Source organism: Scophthalmus maximus, chromosome 6 (genome assembly GCF_022379125.1).
Source record: "Scophthalmus maximus strain ysfricsl-2021 chromosome 6, ASM2237912v1, whole genome shotgun sequence".
NCBI lineage: Eukaryota > Metazoa > Chordata > Actinopteri > Pleuronectiformes > Scophthalmidae > Scophthalmus > Scophthalmus maximus.
Genome location: NC_061520.1, coordinates 2415001 through 2427500, shown reverse-complemented (window position 1 = coordinate 2427500; position 12500 = coordinate 2415001). Strand labels below are relative to the sequence as shown.

Below are 12500 nucleotides of genomic sequence, written 5' to 3'. Positions count from 1 at the left end.
GTTAAAAGAAGATAATCAGCTGATGAGATGATCAGACCTCCTCCCCCGCCTCTGTTTTTGTTTTCCAAATAATAGCTGGATTTAAATACAGCGTCTGGCAGGAAACAGAAACTCTCTGATGTATAGTTTTATAATTTTTTCATCCGTTTCCGTGGATTTCACTTAATCTTATTTATAGAAGTCGCATTAAGACACCAGAGTTCTTCTTCTTCTTCTTCTTCTTCTTCTTCTTCTTCACAGAACAAAGGACACAAACTCCCATTAAAGGCAACAACAAAAAAAAAACCAGTACGACAAAGTGCAGGAAATGAGGTCAGTGTGTGTGTGAACATATTATATTACATCCTGACCTCTTTGGCGTCTCTCTCTCTTCCCTCCACTGCGTCTTTTCAAATCCAAAAAATCAAATATTTGTTTGTGATGCCGAAGGAGCTCGAAATTACCGACGTCCGAGTCGAAAAGTTGCAACGTCGGAACGCCGGCGGTGAAGGAACACGGGCGGCTGAGCGGGACGCACCGGTGATTGCTGGTGCATTATTTTTTAACTTCTAAAATGCTCCTGTTCACGTAGGTGAACGCCTTGTTTTTATTTTTAACATTACTTCAATGTCATAATCTCATATGCTTTTCTCTTACAGCATGTAAAGAAATGAAAGGACCTGTTGTGATCGTAGGAATCATTAATTTCTCAGCACAAATGAATTGGCTCTTTGAGCGGCCTGAACGTGCTCGAAAACAAATTGGTCAAATTTGAACGCATTTGCCAAAATGACTCGATAGCGCCTCCTATCCCAGTCCAAATTCAAGGCCCCCAGGTTTAAAATTTGATGTAGATGAACGAAATTTGGTAGGCACGTGTATCACGTCAAGACCTACAGAAAAGTCTCTGGCAGCCTTCACCTCCGACCAACAGGAAGTCGGCCATTTTGACTTTTACTGCGCAAAAGTGGCGCGTTTTGGGACGTTTTCACACAACGAACTCCTCCCACAGATTTCACGCGAGCACGGACTAGTTCATTTTTGACTTGTTAAATCGGAGGAAAGCAACATGAATATTGTCTCTGTTCTTGCTGTGATGGACATTTCAGCAGAAGGAGTTTGACTTGTGTTTCTGTAAAATCACACAAACCAAGCAAAGAGCCGTACACCACTGACCTCTTCAGTGGCCTCGGGGGGCTCTGTCGACGGAAAACACCTCACTCGACTTAATTGTCTCGGAAACACACAACATGCACGACCTGTTGTGCGGGCATGTCGTGCGCGTGCGCTCGACTGAAACAGAGAAGCGTTAATATTTCAAAACATGGGTGAAATGTAAATCATGTCTTTGGCAAACAGATTGTTGATGGACTGTAGACGCTGCCATGAATAAGTCAAAGTTCTGTCATTAATTATACAACGATGGAATAGAATCCTCCATGTGTCGGATGTGGGTCAAATGTCAAATGTTCTTCCTTCCACTATCTGAGACACACACACACACACACACACACACACACACACACAAGCTCGCGTCCGACTTCCTCGCTCACTTCCTGTCGAGCTCCTCTCCTTCTTCGCCTCGGAGGCGCCCATGCACACGGCGGCGATGGTTTCGTCCTACCGTGTGCTCCCACGACGGCGGGACGACCGACCGCCTCGCAGGAATTTTTGCCGAGTCAAGCGAACGACGCGAATGTCACGTCTCCGCGTTGTCTCGCCTGCGCGAGTGACGCGGAAGCCGAAGAGGAAACGTATTACAGACCTCACAGGTATCAGGGACCAAGTCAGTGTGTGTGTGTGTGTGTGTGTGTGTGTGTGTGTGTGTGTGTGTGAGAGAGCAGATGATTGATGCTGAGCTGACGATGCAGTCAGACCAGAGGAACTAAACATTTACTCACCATTCATTTTCTTTCAAGAGGTTCACACACACTCACACACACACTCACACACACACACACACACACACGCCGAATAACAAAGCGACACCCTCTGCCTCTCACTCTTTTTAATTCTCCACTTAATTTTCGACTCATTTATCCGCGTCTCTTTGATCGATGGCCGTTGCCTCTCCGACTGTTCTTCTCAAACTTCTGATCTCGCGAGCGAACGTCGTCTCGTATTCCGGCAACACATTTTCAATTTAGTCCTAACAGTGCTATGATTTACATTTTCGCCTTATTACGCTGCAGGTGTGTGTGTGTGTGTGTGTGTGTGTGTGTGATTCGTCATCTGCGAATATCAGACTGACTTTTTTGATATGATGACCCAAAATTTACTGCGTTTGCTTTCCGCATGAAATGTTGTTTTTAAACGATCAAGGGTTTGAAAAGACAAGAGGAAAAACATTTAAAGCGACAGTGTGTAATATTTAGAATTCACAGAAATTGAATCTATTGTCCATAACTCTGTGTCCATATGTGTATAATCGACTGTGAACGAGTTAGATATAGTTCCACGAGTTGGACCCGAGCTCCGTGTGAGTCTCCATGTTTCAACGTCGCGTTGAATACGGTTGTGGCACAAACCGGTTCCAGAACACGTCGTGTTGGCGTCGACTTTCAGAATCGGCGGCGCGCCGCCATAAAGTGTCCCCTGTCGGTCGATCGATTGGTCGCGGTTTGCAACTCTACCACCAGATGCCGGCAGAAAATTACAAAAATGACACACTGGGGCTTTAAGTCCTGTACGATTCCTGCTGGTTGTGAATTTTCTTGGATTGCACCTCGGATACAGTCGTCGTGTGACGCAGACGCTCGTCAACATATTTTCCCCTCCAAGTAATTGATCCACACTCATGAGCATCCACGTTTTTGGGGGAAGGTGCTTTGGTGGCTGGTCCGATTTTCCACATCAAAGATGAAATTAATCCTCCCCCCCTCAGGAATCATTAGGGGCCCGAACGCTTTGCAGAGTAATAACTGATGCGTGTGGTGTTGATGTTCTTAATTTAACAGCTCCGACGGCACGTCGACGCAGCGGGCGGACTGAGGCGTCAGCAGCTCCAGCGTCCGCATTTCGTCCTTTACGACGTCGCTGTTATGACGGGAAGAGCAAGAGAGACTTCTCTGTAATTTGTATTTGAGCGCTTGTTACGGGGGCCCGGATTTGCCGTTGTAGTTTTCCCTCTTTGTCGTTGTGATTGGCCCTTCAGGGCCCCCGTGGTTCGTACTTCACAGGTCGCTCTGCTGTTCAGTTTCATGTTGGCGCTCCCTGACCCTTGACAGTAGCGTTGCATCTTTCGCCCTTGCTCCGCGTGAATCTCGTTACGCTCGCCTTCAGCTTCGCTCTCCTGCGGCAGGCGACTCTCCTCCTCATCGAGGGGGTTTCAGTCGGTGAAACGTGCAGAGACCCGCGGTTCTGCTGCATCCGCGCTTTTTTTGACGGCATGCGACGATGTGATGAGGATCTCACATCGACTTTACTCTTTAACCTCCAATTACGTCTGATCGAGAGGTGGCGTGTGTGTGTGTGTGTGTGTGTGTGTGTGTGTGTGTGTGAGTGTGTGAGTGTGTGTGTGTGTGTGTGTGTGAGTGTGTGTGTGTGTGTGTGTGTGTGTGCGTGTTGGCCTTATTGAAGTGTGAAGCTGTTGAAAGGTCCAGAGGGACCACTCCATTACACTGTCTGTCTGCTAGCAATTAGCATCAGTGCTAACAACAGGGAAGTGACTGATTGCGCACATACACACACACACACACACACAAACACAGACCAGGAGTACTTCATTATTCTTCGTGCGAGCAATTAGTATCGGTGCTAACGACAGCAAAATGATGGAAGGTGCACACACACACACACACACACACACAACCACACACACAACCACACACACACACAACCACACACACACACACACACACACACAACCACACACACAACCACACACACACACAACCACACACACACACACACACACAAACTACCTCATTATTCTCTCTGCTAGCAATTAGCAATGGCAGTAATGACGGTAAACACACACACACACACACACACAAAACCACACACACACACACACACACCTGAACAACACTTTATTTTCAGCGTTGGACTGAAGAGTCTCACGTCTCTGAGTGTTGAACACAAAGTTCCCATCTAACGGCGTCCTCTCTTTATTTCTTTCGTACATTTTGCGGGTGCTCGTACCTTTCACGTTTGCATCTATCGCATCCGTGCGGCGTTTCACCGCTTACTGCGGCTCTCAGTGTGCGTAACACAGCTCCGACAGTTTACAGGCTGAACTGGAAGAACGCTGCATTGACACACACACACACACACACACACACACACACACGTAGATCAATACTCGTTGATTGAGAAGGGACCATGGAGAGTTCTTCTCATCACTGTGTGTGTGTGTGTGTGTGTGTGTGTGTGAGAGTGAGAGATTGCACTTAGCACATTGCAATTACAGAATCGCTGCACGTAAACTCATCTCGGGACATGAATCTGTCTTGTTAGTGTGAAACACTCTGTAAATACATGCAGTTTGTCCCTTTGCCGAGAAAAAGTATAGTGAATTAAAACAGTTTCTACTCTGCACACTCATTTCCAAATTTGCACAGTAGCTTTGATGGAAAATTGCAAGTTGAGCTACATCCAGTGTATTTGCACCAAACCCAACGCGGCCGCACTCGACCGGCGTTGGTGCACTTCTTTCTTTCTAAATCCTGCACATCCGACGACCGCGGCCGACCCTTGTTACTATGACTACGTCTGTAGAGATTGCTTTTTTTTCTTCTTTTTTTCAATTGATCAACTAGTTCGCCATCGATCTACGAGCGTTCAGTGATGTTTTCAACCTGACCGTCCACATACACCAAATGAGAAGTTTCATCTCAAAAGACAGTGAAAGGAGAAAGAGGAAGCTCGTTGCCGTACGGGCCCCTGCTTTGACTACGACGGCGTTTTAGGGCCATGGTAGGAAAAAATTAAATATATGGAGGTGTGGGGTTAATATTCAGGGGCAAAATATCACAGGATTTCTGACATTAAAGTCGTAAATTTCCGAGAGAATTGTTGATCCGGGAGCGACGTAGCTCCGTGAAAAACAAAGCCATAATTTTCCGACTCTCTCTGGCGTAAATTTACGACTTTAATGTCCGAAAGTTTGTGGGTTCTTTCCCTCGGAATATTACCGCCCCCGCCCCTTCGGCTCCGTATTTATTTATTTTCTCCCTACAGCGGCCCTAATACGTCCGTCGCAGCTTTGCATCGGAGATCAAACATGAATTATTCATTCCCACAGTGAATCCAATGTAGGCATCTTAGAAACCGACACTGGAGCACAAAGTCCCTCATCCGAGATGGTACGAGTCTTTGTGGCTCTTGACGAGTCTTTATTCCGTCTTCATAAGTGCGTGTGAGCCCTTTGACCCTGGTCCAACGCGACGGAGTGAAAATCATCCAAAGAAAAACTTCCACCTCTCGAGCGTTGCTCGCAAAAATATGTATTTTTTCTGCTGCTCCATCAAATCTGCTCGGCCTTTTTCTCACTGGTTCTCTTCTGTGACAAATCACCTCCGACTCACATCACTCAGTGACCTCCTCTGTAGACGTACACACTGCTCTTTCATTAACTTTTCAACTCTAAACGCCACACAACAGTTGTTTTTTTACAGTGTGGCGCGGTCAGCTGACCTCCGTAGTGTTCTCATGTTATATGAGTGTTCTCTCTGCCATTGACAGGAGTGAGTTCGTCAACGAGTAAATGTGTGTGTGTGTGTGTGTGTGTGTGTTCACTCCAGCCAACAATGTGTGCTGATCACAAAAAAGGCCAATTGCGATGAAGTGTTAATTAAAACAGATATGTGGACGGATGCCGCGGCGCTCACCGGAATCCGGCTGGTAAACCAAACACTCGACTAATCAGACAAATAACTACTCCAGCCTCCAGCGGCTGAAAGAAAAGCGACGGCGTCCGCTCGCAGCCACATCCATATTCAGATATGTAGACATTTACAACGACCGTCGCGTCAAGGCCTCTCCTTGATTACTTTAATCAACTCAATCACGATGTAGCCAAAGAGCCACTCTAATCAAATACCAGTGTGGCTCGACAAACATGAACCAAAAATATGCACACACTATTGCTTGTTGCCACATAATATCACGGCTCTGAAGGGAGAGACATGAAGTACAGTGTTGGCACAAACCTGGAGAAATGAATGTTTACTATCAACCGCTCGTGTACAGGCTCCACATTGCAAGTGACGTGGGAGGACGCGACAGGATCTGTTTGCCAATGGGACGGTTGTGTTTTCCAACAGTTCAGCTCTGATTATTTCACGTACTTCACTCTCAAGTTGGCTAATCTGAAAAAAACAACATTTGAAATATGGTGATTATCTGTACATACGTTAGCATGAACTGTCCAATACAAACATGAACCTTTTAGCCCCAGTGTGTAATTTTTGTAATTTTCTGGCGACACCTGGTGGTAGAGTTTCAAACCGCGACCAACTGAGCGACCAACAGGGGACACTTTATGGCGGCGCACCGCCGATTCCATTTCCTGGTTTCCGTCAGCGTTTGAAAATTCAACGTGAACGCGACGTATTCTGGAACCGTTTAGTTCAACAAGCGTATTCAACATGACGTAGAAACATGGAGACTCACACGGAGGTCGGGTCCACCTCATGGAACTATATTGAACATATATGAACACATGGTTATGGACAATATATTCAATTTCTGTGAGTAACTTCTTCTAAATATTACACACTGTAGCTTCAACTTTACCTTCAGACAAAAACTAAATAAGCATGTTGCATCGGGAACAAAATACATGTCCATGAGACAGATGACACCAATAAGGTTACAGCCGACATTGTGCTGCTTTAAAAATATAGATTTAACGTTGGGGTGCAACAGTTAATCGATTAGTGATCGACTACTAAATTAATCGCCAACTATTTTGATAATCAATTAATTGGTTCAAGTAGTTTTTATGAAAAAATTCTCTGATTTCAGCTTCTTAAATGTGAATATTTTCTGGTTTCTTTGCTCCTCTGTGACAGTGAACTGAATATCTTTGGTGTGTGGACAAAACAAAACATCACGTTGGATCGATATTTTTCATCATTTCATGAACCAAACAACTAATCGATTAATCGAGAAAGTAATCGACAGATTAATCGCTAATGAAAACAATCGTTAGTTGCAGTTCCTAATCAAACTTTTTGTGTTTTTATTTTTTGTCTAAATACTGTAAGCCATTCATCTCTAATCTTTAATCATCCGCAGCTTGTTGGCACGGAGATCAGTTAGGTTCAGCTAGTGCTAACAAGCTAGGCCATGTGGCAATCAATTTAACACACACACACACACACCTTATTATTTTTGAAATGAGTGGTGCAGTCCCGGTGGCAGAGTTAATCCTCCACGAGTCACAATGTCAAGTTCTCCACTTTAAAAAAATAATATATATATATATTCTTCAAGTCAAACAAGCAATTTCATCTTTTACCAAATGACTTCAGGTGGAAATGTGGAGATAAGCTCGGAGAGGATTCCCACAGCCCGCCGGTGTCACTGAAGACGAATGGAAGGAATTTGGAATCGTTTGAAGAAGGTGCAGTGGATGATTTGTAACGCAAGTGTTTTGAATGTTTGACAAGTTCCTGGTTCCTCGCTGTAATCAGGCACATGCGATAATGAGAGAGATGATTGGTCGCCTCAAGAGTAGATGTGTGCAGAGTCACTGTTCCTTCCTCTCTCTTCATCCTCATGTCCTTTCACACCACTATTGATTTTTTTTTTAAAGCGTCACAGAGCAGCTTTAACTTGGACCAGCACTGATTAATCGCTGTGTGTCTCTATAAGTCTATAACGATGAGCTTTAGATTGTCTTTATTTCCCTGCACAACAATATGGTCCAGAGCGTTATATACACAATTTAAAGTATGTGGATAACTCTTTCCAAATTCACCAGCCTCCTTCATTTCTCATGGCTTGACCTATTTGCCCCTTATGGTGCGCTCACACCGGACGCGACGCCCATTTCGAGCGCGACAAGAGCGCGTACAAAGTCAATACGAAGACGCGACTACGTTTCATGGCACTGTCGCGGGCTACGTGAGTAGGATCACTGCTGTTGCTGTGTGTGTGAAGACGAAGAGGGATCGGCAGGGAGTGCACGAGGAAGTTGGACGCTAGCTAGCTAGTTAGCCCCATTTAGGGTTAGCGTTGGGGGGGGGTAAATGTACAGGTGTCAACATTTGAGGGAAAACACTTTCGCAAGAAAAGCGTGAGTCTTGAACACAGTTTCCTCGTGATGGAAATCCAAGAGTCTTGGACAGTGGATTTAAACAGGATGGAAAAACAGCAGACTACCGTCAGTTAAAGGGTGCGTTCAAACAACAATTAATAAAATATCGAATGAAGGAAAAACAACACAGAGGTGATGGAACAACAGAGTTCCTCGCTCTGATTAGGGGGATGTTGGTCTTGTTCCTTAAATACTCAAACCTTTGCTTGTATTCGTCTATCAAACATTTTGCATCCGTGTGTTCTTCTTGACGTTTCCCCTCTGAAAGGGTCTCCCCCGACAACCTCCACTTGTTTTTCTCTCTTAATCATCACCCTCCTGATTGGTCCAGTGTTATATTCACCATAAACGTGTCTGATGAGGTGAAGCCTCGTGACGAGGGTCTGTGTGTGCGATCCAACATGAGGCTTTATTCAAATTTTATTGGGGAGCTCTCAACACCGTGCTCACAGATCCCGGTTTCTTCCGATTAACGGCGGCGCTGACGTTGGATTGGATTTGACATTTGTGTTCTCTGACCAGGCTGAACCCTATTGATCCACGATTTGTCCCTCAGCAGCTTTACCGCCGGCCGTAATCTTGCTCTTTATTGCACCTTTAAGGGTATTTATGATCAATTAACTAGGGTCCTATTATTTTTCTTCCAGTTTTGCTCATCATGGTGCGACTGTCGGTTGTCAGGACCCCAAAATATGGACTCTGGAAAAGGAAGGTGTACGTGCAGTGATGAATTTGACAAGTAGACTGACAGAACTACAGAAATCACAAATGGAACTGAGCAGGGACAGCAGACTTCTGATCTTTGTCCTAACAAGCTGAGGCTGGTTTAGAGCCAGTGGTGTCCGCAAGGGGGGGGGGCATCAGACCTTAATCTGACAGCTGCAGAGCTGAGGATAAGGGGCTGGGGGCCCCCGGAGAGCCCGTCAGACTGACACCTCTGTCAACAAGCTGTCATGTCAGGCACATAATCATATGCAGAGCGTACGTGAGCCACGCGTGAACACGTGCCTCCACGTCGCTTCTTGGTTTTTAAAAGGTGTTTAAGTATTTATTCTTCAGACCAGAGAGAAACTTACAAGGGAGAAAGGACCAATTAAAACCATGTACTGTATGTACTAGAAAAGCCGTCCGACGCACCCAGCTTGCCTCCAGAGGTGACTGCGCGTCAGTCGGCCGGCTCCCGGTGCCTAATGACTCGCTGGCGTTGATCCACACCACTGGAGGCCGAGGGCGGCGAGTCGACTGAGAACGAGCTCTCGGCTTGTTGGGCCGCCCTCAGCAGCTCGACGGATAACAAGAGACAGGAGAACGGGAGGTGCGCATCAAAATAAAACGGGAAATACCTAAGTGAAGATGCACAAACCACGAGGGATGACAGAAAGGTAAGGAGGAAATCCGAGAAACAAAGAAGCCCTCAAGAGTTCAACAGCTGCAGATCCACGGCAGATCAATCCGTCAATCGGTCAATCAATGACTGTTAGCGAGGAACGCCGAAGTCATTAGAGCGCGTTGTCGTTAATTGGAACTTGGGCGATTCACAAATATTCATTTCTTTGTAAAGAACAATTTGCGTCCTACAGGTGTCAGAACCCAGAATCACACGATTGCTTCTCCGCCGTCCGACCTGTCCCGGCTTCCCACATCTGCATCGGCTCTCAGACAGCCGTTCGTTGCAAAATTAAAAAACCTTTAAATGATCCATCGCTGAATGAATTACAGATTCATTAGGGTACTTTTTTTTTTTGTCAATCCCTAATTTACTCAGCGCTCATTTCTCATTTCTCTCTGTGTGACCGTCCGGTCGTAGATGACCGAGCAGAGAGATCGTCGCAGTTTCACGCGGATGTGGAGCCGCCACGTCTCCGTGGAGTTCGACTGATGGAAACGCGGAAAAACAGTGAAGTTGAACCGGAACAGAAAAATCCAAATTCAACTCATCAAAAAAGAAAGTGGTTTGATAGCATCAACTGACAAGAGGCAACAGCAGACCTCCAATACGTCATCGCGGTAAACAACATCCTCTACTTTGTCGCGTTGTGCACCGTGTCGGCGAGGTTGGACTATAGACCGGGCCAGTGGCCCCCGGGCCTCGGACTGCCAGGGGGCCTCCAGACTGCTTGGCCCAAGACTTCCAAAGGGAGTTGAACGCCAGGGCCCCTGTGTGCGCTTACAATGTGAGGACCCTCTGTGAAAATGTGAGCTAAGCACTAGGGCCCCCCCAGACCCCTCAGCACTTACAATTTGAGGGGCCCCATAGTGTTTAAAACATGAGCTGACAACTAGGGCCCCTCAGCGCTCGGAGTGTTAGGGCTCTTGGCATTTAAAGACCGAGCTGACTGCTAGGGACCCTAGGACCCTGGGGCTTAAGTGTGTAATCTTACCACCAGGGCCCCTTGGCACCTACAGTGTGAAGGGCCCAGAGGGTCTCCGGGTCCCGCACACTTACAGGGGACGCACATTTACGCGTTGGAGGCTCCAACATCCGCTTCTCACTATCACATTGAATCGGGTGGCGTTGTGCGTCACAGGGGCCATGATCCAGGCCTGCTTGAGAGGGCGATTCAACTACACAAGACTATCTCTGCCATTGTTTGTCAAATGGCCTCGATCTGAAGCAGTGAGCGATTTGACGAGCTCCAACCGTCCAATCAGAAAGAACACAAAGGCTGAAAAGGAGACAGAGCAAAAATGTTCAGCCCTGCCGGAGATCTGTGATTAAATCTGATTCACTCCGACACTTTCCTCGAGTAGGGAATGATTGTGTGAGACGCGGTGATGACATGACGGCACGTCGCTGAGACGGTCTGGGCTTTGTTTTCTCTGCGTCTGCGGAGCTGATCTCCACTGACGACTGACAGCGTGTATCTTTGCTTTAAAAGGATTTCTTAAACACCACATGTAGGATTCAACAAAATCATTATGAGGGAAGAATATCTTTGAGCTAATGAGGCACCTCCGTGACCCCGCCACTGTGTTTGTTTTTCCAGCCTGTGGAACAGCAGGATGCGGAGAGACGCCCAGAGACGCCGCAGGGCTTCGGTGCAGGCTACGACATAAAAACAGCAGCTGCAATTTTATGATCTTTTTAATGATTAGTCCGGTGATATTCTCGATTTCTCTCATGAAAAGACACGAAAAACAAGCGATGAAGAGCAACTGCGGCGCGTGTCCAAAGCCTGATGAGTTTGATTCCTCTCTGCTGTGAACCTCCACTCTTGTCCAAACTCTATTAGAACTCATCGAGGAGCCTCACTCCTTCATTAGCGCGGACACACACTGTCGTTCAGTTTGACACGAGAGAATATTCATCAGACTGAGATTCACTAGATTGGTCTTTTGATGGGGTTTTTGAAAACAAGGAAAACATCGTCATTTTTTTCTGACTAAATCATGTGTTACTTAGGAGTATTAGGGGCCTCATTGAGAGAGAGAAAAATGGAGACTTTGACAATTAAGTCGCAAATTTATGAGAATGGAGTCTAAATATTTAAGAAACATAAATTCGTAATTTCAGTTGAAATATTTTTTTAAAAAGTTGTAATTTATGAGAATAAAGTACATGTTGTAATTTTACGAGACTTAAATTGTAATTTTACGAGAATAAAGTTGTAATTTTTTGAGAATAAAGTCAAAATATTTTGAGAATAAAAATCGTAATTTTACGAGAATAAAGTCGTAATTTTACGAGAATAAAGTTGTAATATTTTGAGACTTAAATTGTAATTTTACGAGAATAAAGTTGTAATATATTGAGAATAAAGTCGTAATTTAAGAGGATAAAGTCGTAATTTTGCGAGAATAAAGTCGAAATATTTTGACATGATATGATATTTAAACTTGTTGTCTGTGTTGTTTCAGTGTCGAAATGTCAGAATTCCCGATAAATGACTATTCTCCGTACTGACCAGAAGGGGGCGACTCCACTGGTTGTTTCTATAGAAGTCTATGAGAAAACGACTCTCACTTGATTCATAGCGTCAGTCTCTAGTTTCAAGTCTTCAACATGGCGCTGGACAAGCCAGCGGGTGGCGGTGGGTTGACACTTGCTTACCGCTGTGAACAAAAAGCAGAGCTGTTGTCGTACAAACAGAACATTGCATGTTCACAATGATCAAAGTGGGAACTCTGCAAGAAAACCTCCATTATCCCACAGAAACAAAATCATCTGGAAACATACACGAGCGGATAATGGTACGTAGATAGGAGTCGGACATGAAAGGGAACAAACAGGCAACACTTTGTTCTTCCTGCCGCC

The 12500-nt window shown here is 45.6% G+C and overlaps 1 protein-coding gene across 2 annotated transcripts in view; it reads left to right on the top strand.

Annotated features, from left to right (window-relative positions):
- LOC118308749 (NACHT, LRR and PYD domains-containing protein 12-like) overlaps positions 1–12500 on the top strand; it is a 988189-nt gene that overhangs the window by 721817 nt on the left and 253872 nt on the right. The gene's annotated exons all lie outside the window — the stretch shown is intronic.